Source organism: Panthera onca (assembly GCF_046562875.1).
Source record: "Panthera onca isolate mPanOnc1 chromosome E1 unlocalized genomic scaffold, mPanOnc1 haplotype 2 h2.Chr16_ul_3, whole genome shotgun sequence".
NCBI classification, from domain to species: domain Eukaryota; kingdom Metazoa; phylum Chordata; class Mammalia; order Carnivora; family Felidae; genus Panthera; species Panthera onca.
Genome location: NW_027675817.1, coordinates 515,359 through 531,207, shown reverse-complemented (window position 1 = coordinate 531,207; position 15,849 = coordinate 515,359). Strand labels below are relative to the sequence as shown.

The window sequence follows — 15,849 nt, the reverse complement described above, 5'->3', positions numbered from 1 at the left end:
GACATGGTAATTTTATTTTAAATTTTTTTTTTAACGTTTTATTTATTTTTGAGACAGAGAGAGACAGCGCATGAACGGGGGAGGGGCAGAGAGAGAGGGAGACACAGAATCGGAAGCAGGCTCCAGGCTCTGAGCCATCAGCCCAGAGCCTGACGCGGGGCTCGAACTCACCGACCGCGAGATCGTGACCCGGGCTGAAGTCGGACGCTTGACCGACTGAGCCACCCAGGCGCCCCCATGGTAATTTTATTTTAATTAGTTAATTATTAATTAATTGATTGATTTATTTAGAGAACAAGCAGGGGCAGAGAGAGAAGAAAACAGAGGATCTGAAGTGGGCTCTGTGCTGACAGCAGAGAGCCCAATGTGGGGCTTGAACTCACAAACCATGAGATCATAACCTGAGCCAAAATCAGACATTTAACCAACTGAGCCACCCAAGTGCGTCTAATTTTTAAATAATATCAGAATACACAAATATTCATAGATTCAAATAAAAAAGGCTAAAGGGATATTTACCACACTTTAACAGGGATATTTCCAGAAGGTGACATTACATGAGCCTTGCACTTTATATCTCTTACATTTCTGGTCACTAAATTTTTTTATAACAGTTTCAAAATTACCATTATTATATAATAAAATGTCCTTACTTTAGCTATTGGAAAACATCATAACCTTGTCATTTTCCCAATCTTTTCCATTCAAATACAAATTCTTAAATGAAAAACAAATGTAATCAAGTTTGCCATAACTGGAAGAGTTCAAATGTAGATGAAACAAACATTTGGCACAGATACTACAAAGAAGATCTGAGCACCAAATATAATGTTTGGCTACGTGACCTCTGAATGAGTCCTGTGTTGTTTGCCATTCAACAGTTTTACCATAAAGTTCTTACCAACAAAAGTGGAAAATTTCTGAGTGTCCTTCAAAGCCCTCATACAGTCTTTAACATTCACCACGTTGTCATCTGTAAGAGAGAGAGGGGAGGGGAACAGACAAGAATCCCTGGAAAACGTAATATTAAAAAGCTCATATGAAAATCAAAACCAGCATACAATTTCTTTACTTTACATACAAGATACTTGGGATTCATTTTCACCCACTGTGCCTTGCAATTAACCTTACAAGATTGTAGATACGCTAGTTCTGATTCTACCTGTAAGGCAACTAACCTACTAAGAAAGTTGTAAGTCCAATAACTTTACTTGGTACAAACCAGCAAAGCTAGGTTTTCTATTCACAGAGCTGGAATTTCCAAACTATGTGTTAGTCACTAAATCAAGATCTATCTAAAGAGAGTGGATACCAATGAGCCCACTCCCCCACAAAATTTCTACCTGCTTGCTAAGAGTATTCTCATTAACTGTAAAAAAGGACTTTAAAAGAAAGTCTCCTCTTTAAGGACATTTACAGCAATACAAGCAAATACCTATAGATATTAGCTCAAAGGAGCCCTATTCGCTTGAACAAAAACCTTGCACACTTTCTTCAGTTACTCCTACCCAAAACAAAAAAATGGATAATAATATTTAAATGCTTACCAGAAACAAGATCTGACTGAAGAATTTTCTCTACCTCTTCTTCAGGTGACTTAATCCCAATATTGCCTAGAAAGCTCTCCAAGTTCTTCCCAGATATCATGTCACCTTCAAGCCCATCAAGAGCTAAGACAATGTCTTGTAACTCTAGAAACAGAAAAAAGTGATTCGGTAATTGAACTAACCTCTGACTTAAAAAACAACAGTAGCCATCACTCAAGACTTTTGTCAGTGGTAGTCCATGATTTATGATCACCTCTTGAATAAGAAATCTCAGTGAAGAATCCAGCCCTCAGGAAATTCTAAGTCCAGCAAAACAATATGCTTGGTCTGCCATGTTTCTTTGGTGCTAATATAAAATTGGCACAACCAAAATGGTTGCTATGGCTGAATTTTTCACTGCAATGACACAAAGTAGTTATTTTAAACTAGAGCTCTAATGGTAGCAAACAAAATTAACTCATCCTGGTGGAAGTGAAATAGATTTCAGAATCATGAGAAATGTAAAATTGTAAACACAAGTATCACAAAGACTCACTCACCTTTTCTTTTCAATTCTACCAAGATCCAGTTGTACTCTGGCATCTGGAATTTTGCTTTATTTCCAGCCCTTTCAAAGGAGGCGGTGTTAAGTACATTCAAATCCTGGCTCCAGGATTTGTGACCTGAAACTATCTGACCTTGAGCAAATTATTACTATTTAACCCCTCTATCAAATTCAGTAGTCTTATATCTAAAATAATTTAATAATACTATCTACCTCACACAGTTAATATGGAGATTAAATATATGATGTATGAAAAACACTTAAAACAACATTAGGTATATAGCAAACACTAAGTGTCATATTAATAGCAATAAAGTTACTATTATTATTATTATTATTATTATTATTATTAAGCCTTCAGGAATAGCTGCAAACAGTAATCACAGCTTCTTAGTACCTTCGATCCCGCTTCACTTTCTGTCCCCCTAACATCTCAGCGAGGCAACTGCAAATGACAGTCACCTAAAAACCTGTATCAGCTCTGCTTGTTTTACCTAAAGCTTGGTTCCCTTTAAAATATGGTTTCTTTGCACAGACACCTTAAGAGGAGTCTGCTCATCCTCCCATGCTCCACATAGGACCAGGAAGCAGAGAAACACTCCTAAGATTCTGCTGTCTGGCTATTTTAGTTCCACCTTCAATCAAACCTATCCCTCCCCTGAGATTCAGGCCTGTCATTGACCTACACTACCCTCCGGACACCATCATCTACTGACTTTCTGATCACTCTTTCACCTTCTTGGAGGATCTTTGGTCACCCTGCTCATAATCCTCCCTTAGCCCCATTTCCCATTATCATCTGATGACAATAAGAATGACCTTGACCTCTCAACTCCAAAAACTTTCACTTCCTTTCCAAAGTCATCCAGATCAATGGCTATCCTTAATCCTCATCAATACCTAGAACTGCCTGCCCAACCTCTAAAATCTTCAACTACAAGATCAGACACTGACCATAATCCCTTAAAACTGTGTGTATACTGAAGGAAAGCATAGAACTTGATCCACAATATGCCTGTTTTCTCAGCCCCTCCAAGTTTGTCAACAAATAGTCCAGGCACAGTGAACTAACCTTATCAGTCAGTAATGAAGGGAACAGTCTGAGCATATGACAGTCAACCTTGCAAGGAGACTTTTCTAAAAAGAGCAGTTTCAGGCCTGCTATGTTAACACTTTTCTTCCAGGGTGGCCCTTCCTCACTCTTCCCTGTAATTATTGGCCTTTTCTTGCACTGGCTGACAGATTCCAGTGTCAACCCCCAATCATTATGACCAGCTCCCAGATTCAGGTACCTAAACTACACCTTTCTCCTTTTTCACTGTTCTCCTTTCTCAATGGTTTAGTTTCCATTTTTTTTTTCCTTCCTCCACATAAAAAGTTATCTGTCCTGAATACCAGTCTTTCTGAACTCTGTTTTCTGATTTCAAAATTAACTACCATTTACCAAGTATATAGTATGTGCCTAATAATTAGATTATGTGCTTTATATGTGTTTTTGCAGTTGATCCTGACAACTCTAGGAGAAACGTGATTTTATTAGCTTCCTTGTTTTAAAGATGAGGAAACCAGAATGACCTACAGAGACTACCCAGCTGGTAAGTCAAAAACCCACAAACCACCATGTATCAAACTCCATAGCCCATGTTCTTTTCTACCTGTGTGCATTGTTTCCTATAGCACGGCTAATCTATTTCACTATACTATATTGATGCTAATTATGTTACGTGACCCAGGTAACATATTTATATGTCAACAGGGAATTATTAAGTACTTTTCTTAACCTAAAAGAGAAACAATGATGTTAAAAATTTTATACCAGGGCAGAGTGGTTATGAAAAATCTGAAAAGTATCTATCTACTTCTTTACACCCAGAAATGACTCCGCTTCCGTTTTCCTAAACATATACCTATGTTGTTATTCTTCTCCTGACAGCGCTCATTGACCAAACAGTCATTTGAATGTTATTCAAATAAATTACCAGTGATAATTAAGTTTTAAACTTATTTTCCCAATAGAAAAGTACACAAACTCCATGAGTATGATCTCCATTGGTTTTAGGTCTATGATTTAACTTTTAAGCAAAAATGGAAGTCAAGTGGTAGGAAATAGCCATGGTACCAAAATGCACATGGTCACTCTTGTATGTTAACAAAATCCAAAGAAAGGAACATGAGGAATGTCTACTAAAGGAAGAGGTAGAAGATTTCTGAGAAATTCTATAATATATAAGCCTTTACACAGGGTAGAGTCCTAAGTCTGAGGCTAAAAATGGTATAGAAAATTTTCATATCTGAAAAATTGTAAAGCTAGTATCTGACTTTACATAAAGTCCAGAACAAAACACACACACACACACACACACACACACACACACACACACAAATAACAACAACAAAAAAAGGGATTTAAAATAGGTTACACAGGCCCCATTCCAGAAAAAGGCATTTTTCTTTCATCATGGATGCTGCCAACTTTTAATCAAAATCAAGTTTTGCCTGCCTTAAAACAGATCAATGCCAACATGGTAAGCAGAAATTAACAGAACTAGAAATTCTAAAAAACAAAACACAAAGACATCCATTCAATAAAAGTAAATTTAACAGTCACAAATAATTTACTAGTTACCTTTTAACCTGGAGGCATCACGAATATCCTTTACCACTTGTCCAAATTCTTCTATTTGTACTTCATCATCTTCTGCAAGAAAAACATTTTTTTTCAGTTTATTTATTTATTTTGAGGGGGGGGGGGAGGGGAAGAGAGAGAGGGAGAGAGAGAATCCCAAGCAGGCTCCATCCTGTCAGCACAGAGCCAGACAAGGGGCTCGAGTCCACGACTGTGAGATCATGACCTGAGCTGAAATCAAGAGTTGGACAGTTAACTGATTGAGCCATTCAGGCACACCCCCACCCTCCCAGCCTTTTTCCTTTTTTAACATACACCATGGTCAAAAAGAGGATCCTAGGTCGGGAATGCTTACGTTCTTTCTCACGTTTCTAAAGCTCTGTTGAAATACTTAAGCAGTTCACTTGGTCATTTCCCCCACTTTATTCAGAGAAACTCAACTTTTATGATTTATATATTGAGGGACTCTGTAAGATTTCATTTAGAAGAAAAGGATTCTACTGCTTTACCAGCACCAAATATAAATACAAAACCAAAAATAACAAGGTTCAAAACTTTGCAAACCACTGCATTAAAATAGGAATTAAATCACATTGTACTGAAGGTCCAATAAAAGGTCTCAGTAAAAGAGAGGGAAAAAAATCGCTATTATCAGGTAGTATCATATTTTCATCAACCCTCTTCATCTCAAATATGTTAATAAACAAAACAACCAACACACTTAAAGTTCAAAATTACCAGTCTCACTTAAACAGGAGCTTAATGAAGAAAAAGGGGTAAGTAATCCTCACAGGGAAAGACAGTTCTTTGACAAAGACCGTAGACAGCATGCTCTTGTTACGAGGCTAGTTTTGCATAAACATTTCACATAAAAGAGTGTAACAGTACATTTGTAACTTCAAGGTATGAAAAATACGAAGGAGTGGAAATGTTCACCTGTGGTTGTGTACTACCTGTCTCCTACATGCAGAACATCAGCAGTAAATAATAGTCTTATTTGAAAAACTGTAGAGGTGCCTGGGTGGCTCAGTTGGTTAAGCGTCCGACTTCGGCTCAGGTCATGATCTCATGGTTCATGAGTTTGAGGCCCACAACGGGCTCTGTGCTGACAGCCCAGACCCTGGAACCTGCTTCTGATTCTGTGTCTCCCTCTCTCTCTGCCCCTCCCCCCACTCCTGCTCTGTCTCTCTGTCTCTCTCTCTCTCAGAAATAAATGCTAAAAAAAAATTTTTTAAGAAAAATTATAGTCCATGGTCTTTGTTTTACTTTGTAAACTCATTTTTGTTTTGTTTGAATCTTTTTTTACTTGCTAACTTAGTAGTGGTGGTGGCCACCACAAAGTCTATTTTACAGTATGGATATCTGAAGTCATGTTAATAAAAAAACGGGAATAGATCTCTTAACATTTCCTAACAGTCCCCTCTGTGTTCACGGGATATGCCATTTTCCAGTTACATGTTACACAACTTGAAGGTAATCAATGCATATTTGATCAATTTAGAGTAACAATAAATTAGATATTAACATTTTTTCTGTTGGACAACCAAACAATCTGAGGTTTCTTTATATTTTCTAAGTGTATATATTGGCATATCAACCAAGTACAAGATACAAGGAAAAAAAAAAGATTGACGAAAGGCAGACCGACAGTCTTATGTATCTTTTAATTGTAATATTTGGAATACTTACCATCCACTGTTGTTAATTTCAGCACAGCTAGGAATTCATTTTTTTTCAAGTTACTATTCAAGTTAGACAGAGTGGTCCACAGGTGAGAAATCTTCATCTTCCCTTTGCTGAGATTATGGAGGTTTTCAATAGCATCAGGCAATACTGAAAGGTAGATCACACACAAGTTTTACAACACCCTTGTCCAAGAAGTTAGTACAGTTAAACTATTACCTGGAACAGTCAGGAATTAAGGTTTTTATGGCTAAGAAGAATAACAAATACGTTATAAATGATTGCCAATTTTCAAATATTAAAACACAATAAAATATTGAACACCAAAATTAGTGTTTCTTTGAGGATTCTGAAATATTTCAAGAACTTATAGTGACCCACTGCTGAATAACCAATATAAAGAGTCATTTTCATTGACTTATAGATTTACAGAAGTCTGAATTCATAAACAACTCCAACTGATTAAACCATGAATTAAACCATAAAACCAAAATAGCTTTTGCTCTACATCTCCCCCGAACATCGTTCCCTGGATCTTACTTTCTCTTCAATCTACTACTGCAGACCATGGAAAGAAATTTTGTGGGGTTTTTTGTTTTGTTTTGGTTTTGGTTTTAATTCCAATGGAAAACCTTTGGAAGGTTTAAGGGGCAGGGAGTGAAATTATCTCATTACCAATGTGTAAAAGGATCACTCTACTACTGTATAGAGAACAGACTCTCTGGAAGATCAAGCAGTTAGGAAGCTAGTTCAGAGAAAAAGATGACAGTGGCTTCAGCAAGGGTAACAGTGATGAGAACAAGAAGTGGACAAACATAGGACGTGTTTGGAGAATAAAACTGGAAGTATTTTTAAAATTTTTTTTTAATTTAAGATTTTATTTTTAAGCAATCTCTACACCTGATTGTGGGGCTCAAACTTACAACCCAGAGATTAAAAGTCGCTCGCTTTATCAACTGCACCAGCCAGGTGCCCCAAGACTGAGAGTATTTACTGATGAATTGAATGAGAAGCTGGGGCCATGAAGAACTCCTAGGTTTAGAACTTAGCAGCTGAGTGGACAGTGGTGTCGAAAACTGAGGTAAGAGAGCCTAGGTAAAGAATAAGATCGTTGGACAGCAAGAATTCTTTTTTATACATATTAAGTATGAGATACATGGGGAGTCAAAAGAACAGCAATATTATTTAAAGCAATAAGATGATTCGGGAAGAGGCTTAGAGAATGGGACTCAGAATGGATCCTGGGATCATGCTAATATAAAATCCAGTCAGAAAAGAAGGAGCCAGAAAACAAGACCAAAAAAGAGCTAGGTCTACAATGGAATATTATTCCGTTATGAGAAAGAAGGAAATCCTGACATTAGGGACAAAAGAGTGACAAGCACTATGCTTGGTAAGATAAATCAGAGAAAGACAAATACTTATAAGGTCTCACATCTGAAAAAGCAGAACTCAGAAACAGAGTAGAATGGTGGTTACCAGGAAATTAGGAAGAGGCTGGTCAAGGGTACTAATTTACAATTAGAAGATGAATAAATTCTGGGCATCTAAGGCACAGCATTGTGATTATAGTTAGCAATACTATATACTTGAATGTTGCTAAGAGAATAAATCTTGGTGTTCTCACCACAAAAAAAGAAATGATCATTATGTGATGTGATGATGCTGTTAGTTAACACTATGGTGGTAATCGTATTGCAATATATAAGTGTATCAAATCAACACTTTGTACACCTTAAATTCACACAATGTTATATGCCAATTATATCTCAATTTTAAAGAAAAAAAAGGAAGAGCCAATAAGGTGGGGAAAAAATGAGATGACGGTGTCACAGAAAACATAAGGAGAAGAATTTTGAAGAATAAACATATTAAATTAAAAATAATGGTTGAATCATTATGCTGCACACCTGAAACTAATGTAATACTGTATGTTAATTACACTTGAGTTAAAAAAAAACTATAGAGGTAAATAAGATGAAAATAGAAAATTGGCAAATGGAGTTAACAAAGTGAGATTTAACTTTTGTAAAAAGCTAAGGTGGAATGTCAAGGTCAAAAACCTGAATGAGTGGGTTTTTTTAAGTTTATTTTATTTCTATTTTGAGAGAGACAGAGAGAATGAGAGCAGGGAAGGGACAGAGAGACAGTGGGAGACAGAGAGACAGCAGGCTCCATGCTGTCAGTCAGCACAGAGCCCAACATAGGGCTTGAACCCACGAAACTGTGAGACCATGACCCGAGCCAAAATCGAGAGTTGGATGCTCAACCAACGGAGCCACCAAGGCACCCCATGAATGAGTGTTTTTATTTTTTATTTTTGAATGTTTATTTTTGAGAGAGAGAGAGAGAGAGAGAGAGAGAGAGAGAGAGAGAGCATGAGCTGGAGAGGGGCAGAGAAAGAGGGAGACACAGAATCTGAAGCAGGTTCCAGGCTCTGAGCTGTCAGCACAGAGCCTGACACAGGGCTCAAACAGCTCAAACAGCACAGAGCCTGACACAGGGCTCATGAACAGCATGATCATGACCTGAGGCAAAGTCCAACGCTTAGCCGACTGAGCCACCCAGGTGCCCCCTATAAAGAGAGAACTGGCAATATAGAATGACAATAGCCAGATTCCCCTTCAATTTCCAATGCAAAACACACTCTATACTGAGTTAAAATATCAATAAAAATAATATTTGGTGATGAATTGAATCAGGGAAGTGGAAGTGGTGGAGCTAGGGCCATAAGGAAAAAAAAGACCAAGAATGACTCCTAACTTTTCAGCCTAAACAACTGAGTGATAAGCTCAATAGAAAGGAAAATCACCAGATGCCAGAAGTGAGGAAGAATTATTGTGTGTGTGCCTGAGCTGACGCCATGGCAGTCAGATGGTATAATGCATAAGTAGAGAACATAAGCTCTGAGTTGCTTTTTTTAAAAATTAATGCACTTATTTTGAGTGAGAGAGAGGGCATGCGGAAGGAGCAGAGAGAGGGAATCCCAAGCAGGCTTCTCACCGTTGCATGGATCCTGATGCAGGGCTTGAGCTCACAAACTGTGAAATCATGACCTGAGGTGAAATCAACAGTCAGATGCTTAACTGACTGAGCCACCCAGGCGCCCCATGAGTTGCCTTTTTTTTTGAGAGAGAGACAGAGTGTGTGCATATGGGAGAGGGGCAGAGAGAGAGAGAGAATGCTTTTTTTTTTAAAATATAACTTATTGTCAAGTTAGCTAACATACAGTGTGCTCTTGGCTTTAAGAGTAGATTCCCATGATTCATCGCTTACATACAACACCCAGTACTCATCCCAACAAGTACCCTCCTCAATGCCCATCACCCATTTTCCCCTCCCCCACAGTCTCCCCATCAATCCTCAGTCGTTCTCTGTATTCAGGAGTCTCTTATGGTTTGCCTTCCTCCCTCTTTGTTTGAAACTATTTTTTTCCTCTTCCCTTCCCTCATGGTCTTTGGTTAAGTTTCTCAAATTCTACATATGAGTGAAAACATGATATCTCTCTTGCTCTGACTTATTTCACTTAACATAATACCCTCCAGTTCCATCCATGTTGTTGCAAATGGCAAGATTTCATTCTTTCTCATTGCCGGTAGTATTCTGGTGTGTGTGTGTGTGTGTGTGTGTGTGTGTGTGTGTGTGTGTGTATCACATCTTTTTTATCCATTCATCAGTGGATGGACATTGGCTCTTTCCATAATGTGGCTATTGTTGATAGTGCTATTATAAACATTGGGGTACACGTGCCCCTATGAATCAGCACTCCTGCATCCTTTGGATAAATTCCTAGTAGTGCTATTGCTGGGTTGTAGGGTAATTCTATTTTTAATTTCTTGAGGAACCTCTACACTGTTTTCCAGGGAGGCTGCACCAGTTTGCACTCCCACCAAAAGTGCAAGAGGGCTCCCATTTCTCCACATCCTCACCAACATCTGTTGTTTCCTGAGTTGTTAATTTTAGCCACTCTGACCTGTGTGAGGTGGTATCTCAGTGTGGTTTTGATTTGTATTTCCCTAATGATGAGCGATGTTGAGCATCTTTTCATGTGTCTGCTGGCCATCTGGATGTCTTCTTTGGAAAAGTGTCTGCTCATGTCATCTGTCCATTTCTTCACTGGTTTGTTTGTCGGGTGTTGAGCTTGGTAAGTTCTTTATAGATTTTGGATACTAACCTTTATCTGATATGTCATTTGTAAATATCGTCTTCCATTCGATCAGTTGCCTTTTAGTTTTGTTGATTGTTTCCTTGGCTGTGCAGAAACTTTTTATCTTGATGAGGTCCCAATAGTTCATTTTTGCTTTTATCTCCCTTGCCTTCAGAGACGTATCAAGTAAGAAGTTGCTGTGGCTGAGGTCAAAGAGGTTGTTGACTGTTTTCCCCTCTAGGGTTTTGATGGTTTCCTGTCTCACATTTAGGCCCTTCATCCACTTTGAGTTTATTTTTGTGTATGGTGTGAGAGAGTGGTCCAGTTTCATTCTTCTGCTTGTTACTGTACAGGTCTTCCAGCACTATTTGCCAAAGAGACTTTCTTTTTTTCCTTGGATACTCTTCCCTGCTTCATCAAAGATTAATTGGCCATACCTTTGTGAGTCCAATTCTGGGTTCTGTATTCTACTCCACTGGTCTATGTGCCTATTTTTGTGCCAATACCATACTGTCTTGATGATTACAGCTTTGTAGTAGAGGCTGAAGTCTGGGATTGTGATGCTTCCTACTTTGGTTTTCCTGTTCAACATTACTTTGGCTATTCAGGGTCTCATGTGGTTCCCTACAAATTTGAAAGATTGTTTGTTCTAGCTCTGAGAAGAATGCTGGTGCAATTTTGAGTGGGATTACACTGAATGTGTAGATTGCTTTGGGTACTATCCACATTTTAACAATATTTTTTCTTCCAATCCATGAGCCTGGAATGCCTTTCCATTTCTTTGTGTCTTCTTCAATTTCTTTCATAAGTTTTCTACAGTTTTCAGCATACAGATCTTTTACCTCTTTGGTTAAACTTATTCCTAGGTATTTTATGGTTCTCGATACAATTGTAAATGGGATCGATTCTTTGATTTCTCTTACTATTGCTTCATTCTTGGTGTATAGAAATGCAACCAATTTCCGTACATTGGTTTTATATCCTGCGACTTTGCTGAATTCATGTATCAGTTCTAGTTTTTTGGTGGAGTCTTTTGAGTTTTCCATGTAGAGTATCATGTCATCTGCAAAAAATGAAAGTTTGACTTCTTTGCCAATTTGGATGCCTTTTATTTCCTTTTGTTGTCTGATTGCTGAGGCTAGGACTTCCAACACTATATTAAACAACAGTGGTGAGAGTAGACATCCCTGTTGTATTCCTGATCTCAGTGGGTAAACTCTCAGTTTTTCCCCATTGAGGATGATATTAGCTTGGGCTTTTCATATGTAGATTTGATGATGTTAAGATATGTTCCTTCTATCCCAACTTTCTGGAGGGTTTTTACTAATGATGCTGTATTTTGTCAGATGCTTTTTCTGCATCTATTGACAGGATCATATTGTTCTTATCCTTTCTTCTATCGATGTGATATACCACATTGATTGATTTGCGAATATTGAACCAGTCCTGCAGCCCAGGAATGAATCCCACTTGATCATGGTTAATAATTCTTTTAATATACTGTTGAATTCAATTTGCTAGTATCTTGTTGAGAATTTTTGCATCCATGTTCATCGGGGATATTGGCCTGTAATTCTTTTTAGTGGGGTCTCTGTCTGGTTTGGGAATCGAGGTAATGCTGGCTACATAGAATTAGTCCAGAAGCCTTCCTTCCATTTCTATTGTTTGGAACAGCTTGAGAAGAATAGGTACTAACTCTGCTTTAAATGTCTGGTAGAAGTCCCTTGGGTAGCCATCTGGCCCATTTGTTGGGACTCATTTGTTGGGAGATTTTTGATAACTGATTCAATTTCTTCACTGGTTGTGGGTCTGTTCAAATTTTCTATTTCTTCCAGTTTGAGTTTTGGTAGTGTGTGGGTGTCTAGGAATTTGTCCAATTTCTTACAGATTGTCCAGTTTGTTGGCATATAATTTTTCACAGTATTCTCTAATAATTGTTTGTATTTCTGTGGTGTTGGTTGTGATCTCTCCTCTTTCATCTGTGATTTTATCTATTTGGGTTCTCTCTCTTTTCTTTTTGAGAAGTCTGGCTAGGGTTTTATCAATTTTGTTTATTGTTTCCAAAAACCACCTCTTAGATTAATTGATCTGTTCTACTGTGTTTTTTGTTTTTTGGGTTTTTTTGGATTCCATATTGTTTAGTTCTGCTCTAATCTTTATTATTTCTCTTCTTCTGCTGGCTTTGGGGTTTCTTTGCTGCTCTGCTTCTAGTTCCTTTAGGTGTGAGGGTAGATTCTGTTTTGGGGACTTTTCTTGTTTCTTGAGATAGGCCTGGATTGCAGTGTATTTTCCTCTTAGGACTGCCTTTGCTGCATCCCAAAGGGTTGGGAATGTTTTATTTTCATTCTCATTTGCTTCCATATATTTTTAAATTTCTTCTTTAACTGCCTAATTGACCCACTGATTCTTTAGTAGGATGTTCTTTAACCTCCATGCATTAGGAGGCTTTCCAAATTTTGTCTTGTGGTTGATTTCAAGTTTCATAGCATTGTGATCTGAAAATATTCATGGTATGATCTCAATCCTTTTATATTTATTTAGGGCTGCTTTGTGACCCAGTATGTGATCTATTTTGGAGAATATTCCATGTGCACTCGAGAAGAATGTGTATTCTGCTGCTTTTGGATAAAAAGTTCTGAATATATTTGTCAACTCCATCTGGTCCAGGGTATCATTCAAGACCGTTGTTTCTTTATTAATTTTCTGCCTAGGTCATCTCTCCATTACTGTAAGTGGAGTATTAAAGTCATCCACAGGGAAGATGGCGGCGTAGGAGGATGCCGGGCTCACCGCATCCTGCTGATCACATAGATTCCATCTACACCTGCCTAAATAACCCAGAAAACTGCCAGAAGACTAGCAGAACGGAGTCTCCGGAGCCAAGCATAGACGAGAGGACCATGGAAGAGGGTAGGAAGGGCGGAGAGGCAGTGCGTGCTACAGACTGGCGGGAGGGAGTCAGGGCAGAAGGGCAGCCCGCCGGGCAAGCAGAGCCCCCGAGTCTGGCTTGCAAAAGCGGAGGGGCTGGACGGAGTGTGTTCAGACAGCAAGCAGGACTTAACATCTGGAAGGTTATAAGTTAACAGCTCTGCTCAGAGAGCGGGAAGGCTGGAGGACAACGGGAGGGAGAGTTGTTGAGCCCCGGACGACAAAGCTCAAATTGGTGGGGAACAAAGGCGCTCGCCAGCGCCATCTCCCTCGCCCATCCCCCAGCCAAAATCCCAAAGGGAACCGGTTCCTGCCAGGGAACTTGCTTGCACCGCGCAAACATCCAACGTTGTGCTTCTGTGGATCCATCCCACTGGCGGCGGGTCTGACTCCCTCCCGGTGCCGCAGGGCCCCTCCAGAAGCTGATCACGGAAGGATAAGCTAGCTGAGCCTGCCCCTCCCGCCCCTGTGCACCTTGCCGATCCACCACAGCTAATACGCCAGATCCCCAGCACCATAAGCCTGGCAGTGTGCAAGTAGCCCAGATGGGCCACGGCACGCCACCCCACAGTGAATCCCGCCCCTAGGAGAGGGGAAGAGAAGGTACACACCAGTCTGACTGTGGCCCCAGTGGTGGGCTGGGGGCAGACATCAGGTCTGACTGCGGCCCCACCCACCAACGCAAGTTATTCAAGACAGCACAGGAGAAGTGCCCCGCAGTTCCGCACCACTCCAGGGACTATCCAAAATGACCAAACGGAAGAATTCCCCTCAAAAGAATCTCCAGGAAATAACGACAGCTAACGAACTGATCAAAAACAATTTAAACAATATAACAGAAAGTGAATTTAGAATAATAGTCATAAAATTAATCGCTGGGCTTGAAAAAAGTGTAAAGGACAGCACAGAATCTATTGCTACAGAGATCAAGGGACTAAGGAACAGCCAGGAGGAGCTAAAAAATGCTATAAATGAGCTGCAAAATAAAACAACCACGGCTCGGATTGAAGAGGCAGAGGAGAGAATAGGTGAACTAGAAGATAAAATTATGGAAAAAGAGGAAGCTGAGAAAAAGATAAAAAAAATCCAGGAGTATGAGGGGAACATTACAGAACTAAGTGATGCACTAAAGAGAAATATTCTACACATAATTGGTATTCCAGAGGAGGAAGAGAGAGGGAAAGGTGCTGAAGATGTACTTGAAGAAATCATAGCTGAGAACTTCCCTGATCTGGGGAAGGAAAAAGGCATTGAAATCTAAGAGGCACAGAGAACTCCCTTCAGACGTAACTTGAATCGATCTTCTGCATGACATATCATAGTGAAACTGGAAAAGTACAAGGATAAAGAGAAAATTCTGAAAGCAGCGAGGGATAAATGTGCTCTTACATATAAAGGGAGACCTATAAGACTTGTGACTGATCTCTCTTCTGAAACTTGGCAGGCCAGAAAGGAATGGCAGGAGATCTTCAATGTGATGAACAGAAAAAAATATGCAGCCAAGAATCCTTTATCCAGCAAGTCTGTCATTTAGAACAGAAGGAGAGATAAAGGTCTTCCCAAACAAACAAAAACTGAAGGAATTCGTCACCACTAAACCAGCCCTACAAGAGATCCTAAGGGGGATCCTGTGAGACAAAGTACCAGAGACATCGCTACAAACATGAAACCTACAGACATCACAATGACTCTAAACCCATATCTTTCTATAATAACACTGAATGTAAATGGATTAAATGTGCCAACCAAAAGACATAGGGTATCAGAATGGATAAAAAAGCAAGACCCATCTATTTGCTGTCTACAAGAGACTCATTTTAGACCTGAGGACACCTTCAGATTGAGAGTGAGGGGATGGAGAACTATTTATCATGCCACTGGAAGTCAAAAGAAAGCTGGAATAGCCATACTTATATCAGACAAACTAAACTTTAAATTAAAGGCTGTAACAAGAGATGAAGAAGGGCATGATATAATGATTACAGGGTCTATCCATCAGGAAGAGCTAACAATTATAAATGTCTATGTGCCAAATACAGGAGCCCCCAAATATATAAAACAATTACTCACAAACATAAGTAACCTTATTGATAAGAATGTGGTAATTTCAGGGGACTTTAACACTCCACTTACAGAAATGGATAGATCATCTAGACACACAGTCAATAAAGAAACAAGGGCCCTGAATGATACATTAGATCAGATGGACTTGACAGATATATTTAGAGCTCTGCATCCCAAAGCAACAGAATATACTTTCTTCTCGAGTGCACATGGAACATTCTCCAAGATAGATCACATACTGGGTCACAAAACAGCCCTTCATAAGTATATAAGAATTGAAATCATACCATGCATACTTTCAGACCACAAT

The 15,849-nt window shown here is 39.2% G+C and overlaps 1 pseudogene; it reads right to left on the bottom strand.

Moving 5' to 3' along the window:
• LOC144615399 (EF-hand calcium-binding domain-containing protein 13-like) overlaps positions 1 to 15,849 on the bottom strand; it is a 99,022-nt pseudogene that overhangs the window by 14,588 nt on the left and 68,585 nt on the right.